General features: G+C 33.0%; 1 pseudogene; it reads left to right on the top strand.

Annotated features, from left to right (window-relative positions):
* The first annotated feature begins 7,627 nt into the window (after positions 1–7,627).
* On the top strand, positions 7,628–10,965 carry LOC126696349 (14-3-3-like protein D; annotated as a pseudogene).
* Positions 10,966–13,253: the final 2,288 nt, after the last annotated feature.

The raw sequence follows: 13,253 nt of genomic DNA, 5'->3' as shown, positions 1-13,253 counted from the left end.
AAGGCCATCTATTAACCAATAGAATGTGTTTACATTTTAATTAAGGTCCCAAAAATAATGAAGCCCCTTTATTGTCCAATAGAATGCAATGTCTATACTCTATACGTCCCACAGCGTAACAAACACATTTTTTTTCTTTCTACTCAGTGCTCGCTTTGTTGCTCTCCATTTTGAGCTCAATATATGTTATAAAATTAATGTGTTTTTAACATGTGCCTCATTAATTGTTAAGATAGTTAATTTATTTTAGCTGAAACTTATAAAATTAGTAGTATGTTTTTAACATGTGCTTCATTAATTGTTAAGATAGATCATTAATTTTAACTGAAACTTTTTTAAAATTTCAAGTGGCCACTAATTATTATGATACTTTTGATGATATTAATAAAATATTTTCTTTATTCACATATAATTTTTTATTTATTAATCTGTGTATCGCAAGGGCTTACAAATAGTACAATATATTATAACATTAGTTTTATGCCAGTGCAATGCTTAATTAAAAATTAGAGGTGGATAATCGAAATTATATATATTTTGTTATGAAAAAGTAATAGGAATTTATTTATTCAATGTCACCGTTTATAATGGGAAAGACAAAAGAAGTGGTATTGAGTATTTTTAAGCAAAACAATGGTCTCCTCGTTTCTATTACATTTTATAGGAACAATACTAACTAAAGAAATAAAACAAAAACTTTTGCATATTATTGAATATCTACTAAGATCCATGTAATTTTCAAGGGATAAATATTGTCTGACTTCGTAATACACAACCAGTTAACTATGAAAAAGAAAATTCATGTAATCATGTAAAATATTCCTTGAAGCTTGAGGATGAAGAGTTTGTAGAAATAAAAGGGAAAAATGCCCATAAACCTAGGGCTGTAAACAAACCAAGCAGTTCATGAACAACTCGGGCTCAGCTCGATAAAAAGCTCGTTCATGTTTGTTTGTTTATAAATAAGTTAAGTTTGAGCCTTAGTTTTAGGCTTGTTTGATAAACAAGCCGAGCTCAAACAGAAAAAATTGTTTGTGAATAAGCTCGTGAACAATAGGGCTCAATAAAAACATGCCAAGCTTAGGCTCGTTTGTAGCTTGATATATGTTTACTTTATAAACTCATTATTATGACATTACACATGTTTTAGAATGTTAATTTATAGCTTGTTTATTCATATATGTTTCGGAATGTTAATTTATTTAGATTTGTGAAGATTATAGTTGCATGGATGACAAATGTGAATGTAAAAATTGTACTCAAGCTATAGACAATGAATGATGAATGGATGGATTTAATTATGTAAAGTTGTAATTTGAACAATTTCTAATCACGAGTGGAATTAGAAGCATGATAAAATTAGTATATTATTGTTTTTTGTTTACTTGATTTTTGGTGATAGAAGCATTTGATGATGCAATTTTTTTGGATCCCAAGCTAAAAAACTTGACTTGAGCTCGAGTTTGAGCTCAAGCTTGGCTTGACTAATTAATCAAGTCAGGCCAAGCCGAGCTCAAGCTTTTTGGCATTCTCACAAGCTCAAGTTCAAATATTGTTTTTAGGCTTGTCTCAAACTAGAGCCAAGCTTGAGCATTTGATTTTTATTGACAAACCAAGCTCAAACATGTACTACTCAACAAAACTTGGCTCGTTTACAGCCCTAACCCTCTAAACTTTTAACTACTGGCTAAAACATCCCCTAAACTTTTTTATTGGCCATTTTACTCCATAAACTATATATATATCTGCCAAATCAATAGCTCTATTAGCTTGGCGTTAAAAAACTAACAGAATAAAAGCATGCAATGGTCATTTTGATGACTATTCCTTCAACATGGCACAAAGCTGCCCTCAGTACTACTCTGTTGTGTCCAAACTTGATCCAACAAGAATTTCTTTTGCATTTCCCAGGCCAGATTATGCAGAAACTATGTCCTATGACTATCCATTATTCTCGAATTACATGGCTAATACAAAATCCTCAAGGACTAAAGCCCTTTCACAGAGTGCACCAAAGCAAAGGCCACCAAACTCAATTAAGAGGCAACGTAGTCGGCATATATCAATAGAAGGAAGGAATGTCACGAGGGCTGTGCAAATGCAGCGGTCTTCTTCACATGTGGATCCAACTACACAAAACTACCAATATCCACTGTCAATCAAGCTTGACAAATCCACAGTTTCACTCAAAGACAACTAGTGTGGATCCACCAATACAGTGCTTGGACCTATCTTTCTCTTCTTTCCATTGGTTTCAAATTAATAAAATTGAGTTTGCTAATTTTTAAATCTAATGTGCATCTCAGATGCTTTTATTCTGTTACTTTTTTAACACTAAGTTAACAGAGGTATTGATTTGGCAGATATGTATAGTTTATGGAGTAAATTAGCCAATAAAAAAGTTTAGGGGATGTTTTGGCTAGTAGTTGAAAGTCTAGGGAGTGTATGGACATTTTACTAAATAAAAGAGCAGAAATGATAGAAAGAGGGTAAATAGGATAAAGTGTTTTGTGTGGTGGGTAAATCGCATAAAGGGTTTTTGTGTGGTGTTATATATAGAGTTGTAGGTCAGTTTGGTTTAAAACTATCTTCCCCAATTTAAAACTTGCCCCACTCTCCCTTAAAAGTTACCATGGCTTTTAAGTGGAGTTTGTGGTATGCATTTATTTTAGAACTCATATCGTTCCCCCTTGTGTGTGTGTGTGTATGTTTGTTTCTCAAAAAAAAAAAAAAAATTGAATAGTAGTTGGTTTAAATCTCTTTAATTTGCGGAGTAGTAGTCCGTTTAAAAATCTTTTTTTTGACATAATAAATAAATTAATAAAAAATGATGTGTAAAATTGTGGGACTACCAAAACTTATTTGGCAAAATATTAGAAGATTAACTAACAGTTAGACATCTTTGGTTTAGTTTAAAATTCTCCATATTGTTAAGTAGTAGATGGTTTAAAACTCTCCATGTTACTCAGTAGTAGTCAATTTAAAACTCTTCATATTGTTGAGTAATAGTTGGTTTAAAACTCTTCAATTGTTTTTTGAGTGATTGTTGGTTCAAAAACTGGACCTACAGTGGCGTTAATTGCCATTATAGGCCCATTTGGGCTATAGCAACATTTGCCATAGTGGCATTTGTAAGTGCCACTATTTTATAGTGACTATAGACCTATAATGGTGTTTTACAAAAGCACCAATATAGGTCTATAACTTATAGTGGCGTTTCTAAAACGTTGCTATAGGCCAAATTCTTTTTTTCTTTTTTTAATTAGGATATAGCAGCGTTTTACAAATGCCACTATAGGTCCATACCCTATAGTGGCGTTTGTAAAACGTTGCTATAGACCCAAATATTTTTTTTTTTTAAAAATTGGCTATAGTATCATTTCAAAACGCCACTATGGGGGCCAGCCAATCAACAGGCCCATTAAGGTCAGGATTGTTGGGCCTGCGGCCCATCCAAGGAGGCCAGGTTAGGTCATAAGGTTAATTACCGAGGGAGGATGATGGACAATATCACAAAAGTAGAATTCCGTGTTCGTCCGAGGACGCCATACTCCTCGGCAGTATGCGTCCGAGGACGATCAGGACGCGGTCTTATTACGTCCAGGCCTCGAAATTACGTCACCACTAAAGATGGGATAACAGACCAAGGGTAAGAAAGAAAAGGCAAACAAATATCTATAACTACAGCTGCCTCCGCATTAATTATCTCTCAACCAACTCTTTGGCCGCATTAATGTGGAGGTGATACCTGAACAGTAAGGAGGCAGCTCTGCCTCCGCATTAATTATCTCTCAACCAACTCTCTGGCCGCATTAATGCGGAGGTGATACCTGAACAGTATGGAGGCAGCCTTACAGCTGCCTATAGGAAGTTCTAGGAGGTGCTAGATGGGACAGAAAGAAATCCCCCGAACCCAACCTACACGTGTGTGGTGAGGATGGAACACAGAGGGTGGTATATAAACTGAAAGAAGAACATGCAAAGGGGGATCGGAACAAAAAAAAAGAAAAGAGAAAAAAGCACAGACTGAAGAAGGAGAACGTAAAAAGCAAAAGAACTGTATCGATTACCAAAATAAACGATCGTTGTACCAGCTCTGAGACTTCAATATACGTGAGGGTGAACCTTTTCATTCCAAAAAAGTTAATCTAGTTCTTAAACACCCACGCTCTACAAATTATATTGTTTGGACCTATTTACGTACGAACCCAGTATCGTTTTGGGTCGTTACCAAATTGTGTCCTTACAGCCACTATAGCCCAAAACCACCACCATCAACAACAAAAAATTGATTACCAAAAATTAATTTTTGATTATCAAAAGTTTTTATTTTATTTTATATTAATGTTTTCAAATTTTAAAAATTAAAATTAAAATTTTAATTAAATTAAGAAATTCAAAACAAAAAAAAACAAAAAAAAAAAACAAAACAAAATACTATCACAAACCTAGAAAATTCAAAATCAAACACAACATACTTACAATACAAACACAACATGCTCCAAAATACAAGAACACAAACCCATAAATCTCATCTCTTTCAACAAAACCAACCCAATTCCAACACCAAATCCATTCAAGGAACACAAAAGCACAAGCTCATAAACACAAACCTAGATTTAAACATAAGCACAATATCAGCAACACAATAACACAAATACAAGCACAAAATCAAATCCCAAATCCAAATCAAGAAATAGACACAAATATTGCTAGAATATCCACTTCATTCAAAATTTTCATCATTTCCTCTATTTTCTTACTAGCCAAAAAAAAAAAAAAAAAAAAAAAAAAAAAAAAAAAAAAACTAGATCTATTGACAAAAAGACACAAAAAAACAAAGAGGGAGAAATAAAGGGAGGGAAAGAGGAAGGGGAAGGGCTAACTGGCATGGATGGCGAGAGTTAGGTGTGAAGAAGCAGCTGCAAAGAAACAAAGAAAGAAAGAAAAAGAAAAAGAAATAAGAACCATGTGATTTGATGAAGAAAAAATTAAGGAAGAAGAAAGAACTTTAAAAAGAAAGAGAAAAGTGGGGGTAAATGAGATATTTCGAATTAAAAAAAAAAAAAAATCTTTTTTTTGTAGCATTCATATAACGCCACTATAGGTCTTTTAAAATAGATTCAGCTGAATTTTTTAAAATAGTGGCATATTCCTAGAATATGTTGTTATAAAAAAATAAAATAAAAATAACAAAGGACCTATAGTGGCATTCATAAAACACCACTATAGGTCCTTAAAAAAAAAAAAAACCTATAGTACTATAAGTCTAAGTCCTGTGTCTTAATGGGCCTACAGTGGTGTTCATAAAACGCTAATATAGGCCCTTATTTATTTATTTCTTCCTTTTTTGTTAAAATGACCTATAGTGGCGTTTCATAAATGCCACTATAGGTTTTAGTTTTCCAAATGCATATTTGTAAAATGCTGCTAACAAAAAACTTTGAGGGACCTATAGCAGCGTTTTATAAACGCCATTATAGGCCCTTTGTCTTACAAGGGCCTCTAGGTCTTTTTTAAAGCTAACTTTAAAAAAATAAATTAAATTAAAAATTACCTATAGTAGCATTTCATAAAATGCCACTATAGGTTTTGGTCTTACTTGGGTCTATAGTGGCGTTTGAAAAACGTTGCTATAGCCCAACCCAAAAAAATATTTGAGGGACCTATAGCAACGTTTCATAAATGCCACTATAGGTCCTTTCAAAAAAAATAAAACCAGCCAAAAATAAAATTTAAAAAGTTCTCTTATATATATATATATATGTGTGTGTGTACAAGGGCCTATAGTGGCGCTTGTAAAATGCTGCTATAGCCCAATTCTAAAAAAAATTGAGGGACCTATAGCAGCTTTTTACAAACGCCACTATAACTCATTTAAAAAATTAAAAAAAAAAAAAAAGAGACTTATAGTGGCGTTACAAGGGCCTATAGTGGCATTCATAAAATGCCACTATAGCTCCTTTTTTTTTTTTTTTTTAAAAAAAAAAAGCTCAACCGAATTTTTTAAAATAGTGGCATATTCCCAGAATATTCTGTTATAAAAATAAAAAATATTTAAAAAGGATCTCTAGTGGCATTCATACGCCACTATAGCTCATTTTAAAAAAATCTGAACCGAATTTTTTAAAATAGTTGCATATTCCTAGAATATTCGGTTATAAAAATTTTAAAAATGACTTATAGTGGCATTCATAGAATGCTACTATAGGTCTTTTTAAGACCCAAAACCTATAGTGGCATTTTTAAAACACTACTATAGGCCCAGTGCTATAAAACACCACTATAGAGCCCTTGAATGCGACTATAGATATGCCTATAGCAGCATTTTTAGAAAATGCCACAATAGGGTATCTATAGTAGCATTTTTTTGCAAATGCCACTAAAAAGACACTGCTATAGGTAGCTTTTTTTGTAGTGCTCTCATTTTGACATAATGAATAAATTAATAAAAAATGGTGTAAAATTATGAGACTACCAAAATTTATGTGTCAAAATATTAGAAAATCAACTAATAGTCAAATATCATCGTGATGGTACTTTAAAGATATGATTTTGATGATGAATATAAAAATTTATTTTATTTAATTTGTTTGAAATTTTTTGTATTAGAATTTTTGGTTGAGATAGAATTTTAAATTTCTTCAATATAGTAGTTATTGATTTTAGGATAAAATAAAAGAAGTGAAAAAAAAAAAATTGATATCTACAAAACGTGTATCTATATGATGATTACAATTGTCCCAGGAAGGGTGGCCTAGCGGTAAGGAGCTCACGTGCATACGCAATGATCCCTTGTTTGTACCCTGGCGGGTACCAGGGATGGAAGGTGGGAGCACTCATGCGTAGCGCCTTACTGCTAGCTCTCTTGGGGGTGCTAGGCTAAAGTCTGTGGCACCCCAGTTACAGTAGCTATAACTCAATCCAACATTCCCTAGTAGGAGCTCACGTGCATACGCAATGATCCCTTGTTTGTACCCTGACGGGTACCAGGGATGGGAGGTGGGAGCACTCATGCGTAGCGCCTTACTGCTAGCTCTCTTGGGGGTGCTAGGCTAAAGTCTGTGGCACCCCAGTTACAGTAGCTATGACTCAATCCAACATTCCCTAGTAGGAGGGTGCCTCTATGGTCATGCCCAAGGGAGTGAGTCACACATGATCGCCCCACCTCCCCCCTCCCCTATCTTATTAAAAAAATATATATATGATGATTACAATTGGGACCTGCCCTACTGAGCGGACAACGTAGGTGTCATGTCAACGTAATTATGCAAACTGGCATATATAGTTACGTGGTACGTAGCAACAAGTCTCTCCTCTAATTCAAAAGTCTAATCCATATAGTTACATGGCACATTCCAATTGGCAGTGACAACTTAGGAATTTTGGTCCAGGACACCTTACATTAATAAAAGTACAGTATGACTCAATGATTTCCTACAAAACCACTCCAAATTGACCTTAAAATCTAAATTATAACCCGGTTCGATTACGAGACTTCCAATATATATATATGACAAATCAAAGACTTCGATCACACTCTTTTTATCTGCTACAATAAATCAAGTACAGAGAGTAGAGAAAATTCACTGCGAAAAAACCCTGAAACTTCACTGAAAGATCAACCATGGCTTCCCGCTGCAACTTAGTCTACACTACCAAGCTCGCAGAGCAGGCCAAGCGCTACGATGGTTAGGGTTTTCTCTATTTCAATTATGTATTTGCATATATATATATATATATATATGTTTGTTTATTTATTTATGTATGGATATATGTGTGATTTTCTACACTATCCTTATCAAAGTAATCAGTGAAACTTGAGATTAATCCGGCATATATGCATCACTCTAGTCTCTAATAAGTATATATTATTTTGAAAAAAATATTATAAGTTGCTGAAATTAGTTTGATGAATAATTCGTTTGAACTTTGATGAATTTAGGTATGGTTATAAATATTTTCCCAGCCAAAAAAAAAAAACACTACTAATGTTTTATGCATGAAATTTAATATTTTTTCAGCTCTTTCTGTTTGTATGCAAACTACTCGCTAGAAATTCTTCTGAGAAAATTTGACGTATATACTTGGTGAGTAGGACATTAGGGTTTTCTCTAATTCAATCATCTATTTACATATGTTTATATGTGTATGTTTGTTTAATACAATATTTATTAATTGTTATATATGTGTGTTTAGAGAGAGATTCTACGTTGTCATTGTCAAAGTTATTAGTGAAACTTGAGATTAATCAAAGCATCACTCCGTGTTTATGTCTATCTGTGTGTTTCAATTGGAAGTTTGAGATTACTTAATTAAAATAAAAATAAAAATAAAAAAACTGAATTTTGAAAAAGTTTTTATTTTCTTAGGGGCTGGATTTTTTTTTCCTCCTTAATAGTTTATATCATGTTTCTTAGTAAAGTTCAAGGAAAAAATAGGATGATTTATATCACGTTTCTTGATAAAGCTCAAGGGAATAATAATTTCTCTATGCATGAAATTTATTATTTATTGGGATCGTTTTGTTTGTATGCAAACTAGTTGCTGGAAATTGTTCTAAGATTTGTCAATTTTCTGGCTTCATTTACCTCAAATGGTTTCATATCCAGTTCCAAGCATACAAATATGCTGAGGGACTTTCTTAGTGACTAGCAAGACTTTAGGGGTTGTTTACTTAATTATCAAGGTTGGAAAATTTGATTCTTTTCTGTGCTTCTTTGCTTATATTTTAACAGAGGTGATTGATGCAATGAAGAAAGTTGCAAAGCTTGACCTTGAGTTGACAACTGAAGAGAGGAACTTGCTCTCTATTGGGCATAAGAATGTGCTTAATGCTAGGAGAGCATCATTGAGGTTGCTATCCTCAATAAAGCAGAAGGAAGAAGCGAAAGGAAATGAATACCATGTGAAACATGTTAAGGAGTACAGAAAAAAGGTTGAATCAGAGATATCAGCCATTTGTAATGATATAATGACAGTGATTGATGAGCATCTTCTTCCTTCAGCTTCTGAAGTTGAATCAATGGTGTTTTACTACAAGATGTGAGACCTAGTTTTCAAAGAATATATGATTATTTTTCTTGGTCTATTTAGATTCAAAGTTTTGTAGATTATTAAAATCTTGTTGGTTGTAGGAAAGGAGATTATTATCAATATCTTGCATAGTTCAAGACTGGTAATGAGAAAAAAGAGGTCGCTGATAAGTCAATGAAAGCTTATGAGGTGCGTACATACAAATTATATCATTTTATTAATGTAAATATTTACGTTTCTATATCAATAGATGCACCTTTATTTTTTTCTTGCTTTATGTAAAATATTTTTAGGGTTTCATCAAGTCCTAACCTTTTTTTTTTTTTGGATAGAATGTTCACGAAAACTTATTTCCCTGTTTTGATATTGATTTGATCTCTTTGCAGACTGCTTCCACTTTTGCTGAGGCTGATTTGGCCCTACAAATCCCATTCGATTGGGTTTGACTTTGAACTTTTCAGTTTTCTATCATGATATCATGAATTCAGTCGAAAGGTTTGTAAATATTACTACTAGTTTTGCCCTAAATCTGTGGAAATATGAATTTTAGATATCAGTTTGACGTCAAAATTGCTTTCCTGCTCTCTTTTTTTCAGGGCCTGCTACCTTACAAATAAAGCTTTTGATAAAGCTCTTCCAGAGCTTGACAACCTCAGTAGTGAGTCTTACAAAGAAAGCACCTTACTTTTGGGTAGGGATGTCAATTTTGCCCCGCCCCGCTTTGACCTGCCTCTCTCCGCTTCGTCCCATGCGGGTTTTCCCCACCCCGCAAAGGTGGTGGGGCGGGGATGGGGCGAGATTTTAGACCCACACCCCGGGGCGGGGTGGGGATGGATTTACACTTTTTAGACCCGCCCCACATTAATAAGGGTTAAATTGTAATTTTTTCATACCCTAAAACCCTACTATTTAAACAAAAATATCATCAGCTTATTTTATTCTACCTAACGTGGCTCTCTACCTCTTTTTTCTCTCTAGCAAATTTGGAAATAAGGTACCAATTTTAATGTTTTCTTTTGTCTTTATTAGAAACAAATTTATATACTATTGAATTACTGATTTCATTCATGATTCATACGTCTTTCTCAACTTACTTTTCATCATGAACATAATTTTTTTTTTTTTTTAATGCGGTACAAGTCTGGGCCTGAGTCTGAGGCTCTAAATATTTGTGTCTGTGTCATTGTGTGTGTGTGGGCATTTGGCTGTTATAACTTATAAGGTACATGTTTGAGACTTTGTCCCATTCTCTATGAAATAGTCACAAAATGGGAGGACCTGAGTGTGCGAGATTTTAAACATGCGTAGGAAAAAAAGACAACCAATACTTCTTATAGTTTTTCTTTGTTTGGACACAATCAGTTACTTTATTTTATTTTATTTTATTTTTTGGAGGGCTGCTGTCTGCTAGTATCCTCGCTTTTTGTAAGTTTTTGGGCTTCAGTCCGTTTTTTCAATATAATTCTATCTTCGAAGTCAAAAAAATAATGCATACTACTTAGTAATTTATAACATTTATTGGGTTCAAGTATATTTTTATTATTGAAACATGTCATTTTATTTGAAAAAATGGTAATATTTGTAGGGAAAATTAACAAGAAATAAAGTTTTATGGGGTGGGGTGGGGCGGGGCTTCGCGGGGCCCTAAGGGGCGGGGATGGGGCAAGAAATTTTCCCCATCATGTGGGGCGGGGCGGGGATGGGGCAAGAAAAATCTATGCGGGGCGGGGGCGAAGACCCCATCCTTCGGCCTCGCCCCGCCCCATTGCCATCCCTACTTTTGGGGCTTCTTAGGGACAACCACCACTTGTGGACTTCGATCTGAATTGCCAGAAGACAACATCAAGATGTGGACTTCTAACATGCCAGACTTCTGAAATGCTAGAAGATGGAGGTGATTGTAATAGTTATTCAAGAATAGTCATGTAATTTAGGGCCCGTTTGGTAAAAAATTTCTAATAACGTTGTTTGTATTTTTTGAAAATACGTGTGGGTGAAAAAAAATGTGTGAAAATACATGTAATATTGTTTAAACACTAAAAACTATTGTTTAAACAACGGTAACAAATGGGCCCTTAGTTTTTATTGGATGATATTTTTAGGGATTAAATAGTTTGTTTTCTAAGGTCGAAAATAACTACAATTCTATTCTAGTTTTTTTAGGATTTAATTTTTTCTTATTTAATTGTTTTATTGAATTGATTTTGAATCTCACCCATCTCATTGGTTCACAAAGCAATAATTTTAATGCAACAACCTTTCCAAATTCCTTAAAACCTAGTATCCATGAGAAATATTGCAGCACTCCCAAATCCCAATTTTCCAGACTTCCATGGCAATCCTAATGAATGCCCAGCTAAGCATATAAGCCTTTTTGCTAAAGTTTGTCGTGCCAACAGTTAATTTGTAGGCCATTGACATCTTGATGAGAAAATTTCTTGTTATTCTCGAAGACTAGGCCGCACTTTGGTACAACCTTAACATTGAACTGTACCCCTCTCTTACATCCGAAGAAATCGGATGCATATCACAAAATTGAAGTAGTTGATTAGTTGTGGCAGATCATGGAATCCCTGATGGAGTGATGGTCGACTAAAAGCGGTTTTCATTGATGATCAATAATTGAGAGAAGAGTTTCGAGATTGGATTACTCCTCAAAAACATGATTCATTACATGAGATTCAGCATTGTGAATCTCAAGTTGGATAAATAAATCTAATTTCTTTTATTTTTTATGGGAATAAATCTAATTTTTGATACGCCATTGTGTAAAAATGCCATATTGTGTACAAATAAAATAGTTTTTAATTTGCTTGAAATTTTTGGTTGAGGTAGAATTTTAAATTTCTTCAATGTAGTAGGTATTGATTTTAGGATAGAATAAAAGAAATGTAAAAAAAATAATAATTAAAAAAAATTGATCTCTTCAAAACTTGAATATATATTGTACTCTTAGTTAGAGAAAGACAGCTCTAAACTGATTTGGTAGTAAATTTTTTCTTTACCAACATCATAATTATCAAATTATATATACATATATATATATATATATATATATATATTGAGAAACTATCAAATTTTATATTTAGATAAAATAAATAGAGAAATAAATTTTTTCAGCCTCATGAAATTTTAATAGTTAAACTTTTGAATCCTTATAATTTTCCACATAGAAGCTTTATTTTATTATTTATTTATTAATTTTTAGTCTAAAGTGCAAATTACACCCCTGAAGTTTGGGGGGTTTTGGATTTTACTCCTTTAAATTATATTTTGTTTGCATCTGTAGCCTCTTTATCCATATTTTCTGTCAACTATCACATAAGCTTGTCACATATATTTAGTTCATCCAACAAAATAATAGCACATTAGTGTCATTATGACATGTTATTTTTATTCTACTACGTGACATCGTTCTATTGGACGAATTAATCACATGTGACAATTCCTTATATGGCACATAATGGAAAATATGGATAGAGGAACTATAAATGCAAATGGAATAAATTTTAGAGGAGAAAATTTAAATTTTGAAACTTTAAGGTGTAAAATCTAAAAACCCCCAATTTTAAGAGTGTAGTTTACGCTTTAGCCTGGTTTTATTATCAACTATTTTGCCACTTATGACTACTTGAATTAAAATTTATTTGCCACACTTCATATGTCTAATTAAAACTTTAAAACGCTACTTCGATTTAAACAAAAGTTTTTCTCAATTAGAAGTTAGAACTCTACATTCCACATTTGATTTTTCCTCCCTTTGCTAAGAGAGCGATTTTATATACAGATCTAGATGTGTGGTTAAAAGAACTACCACCTAATTTGGAGTCCATGTTCCAAAAAGATATTAGTCAATAAAAGTTTTCTCGCATTTTCTTTATTAAAAATAAAAAGTAAAACATTAAAACAATAAATGAATTAAAATACATTAAAACAATAAATGAATTAAAGTAAAAAGTTTTTTTTTTTTTGAAGTAATTACAATATGCTGCTAATCTCGCAACTCGAACCCTTTCCCCCCTAGACTCCCAAACACTTTGTACGTGGTGAGATGCCAATTTAGCTACAAGGCCTTTGGCAAAGTAAAAAGTTATCTCCAATTAAAATGTTAAAGTAAAAGATCCTACGTATAAGAAATAGTCAACTACTATGCCAATTTGTGCTTCATCAGTCTAAATTTAGGTGCCAAGCATAATAATACTTGGTATAAAACTTGA

The sequence above is a fragment of the Quercus robur genome, chromosome 8, assembly GCF_932294415.1.
Source record: "Quercus robur chromosome 8, dhQueRobu3.1, whole genome shotgun sequence".
Lineage (NCBI taxonomy): Eukaryota > Viridiplantae > Streptophyta > Magnoliopsida > Fagales > Fagaceae > Quercus > Quercus robur.
This window is presented reverse-complemented; position numbering and strand designations above follow the sequence as displayed.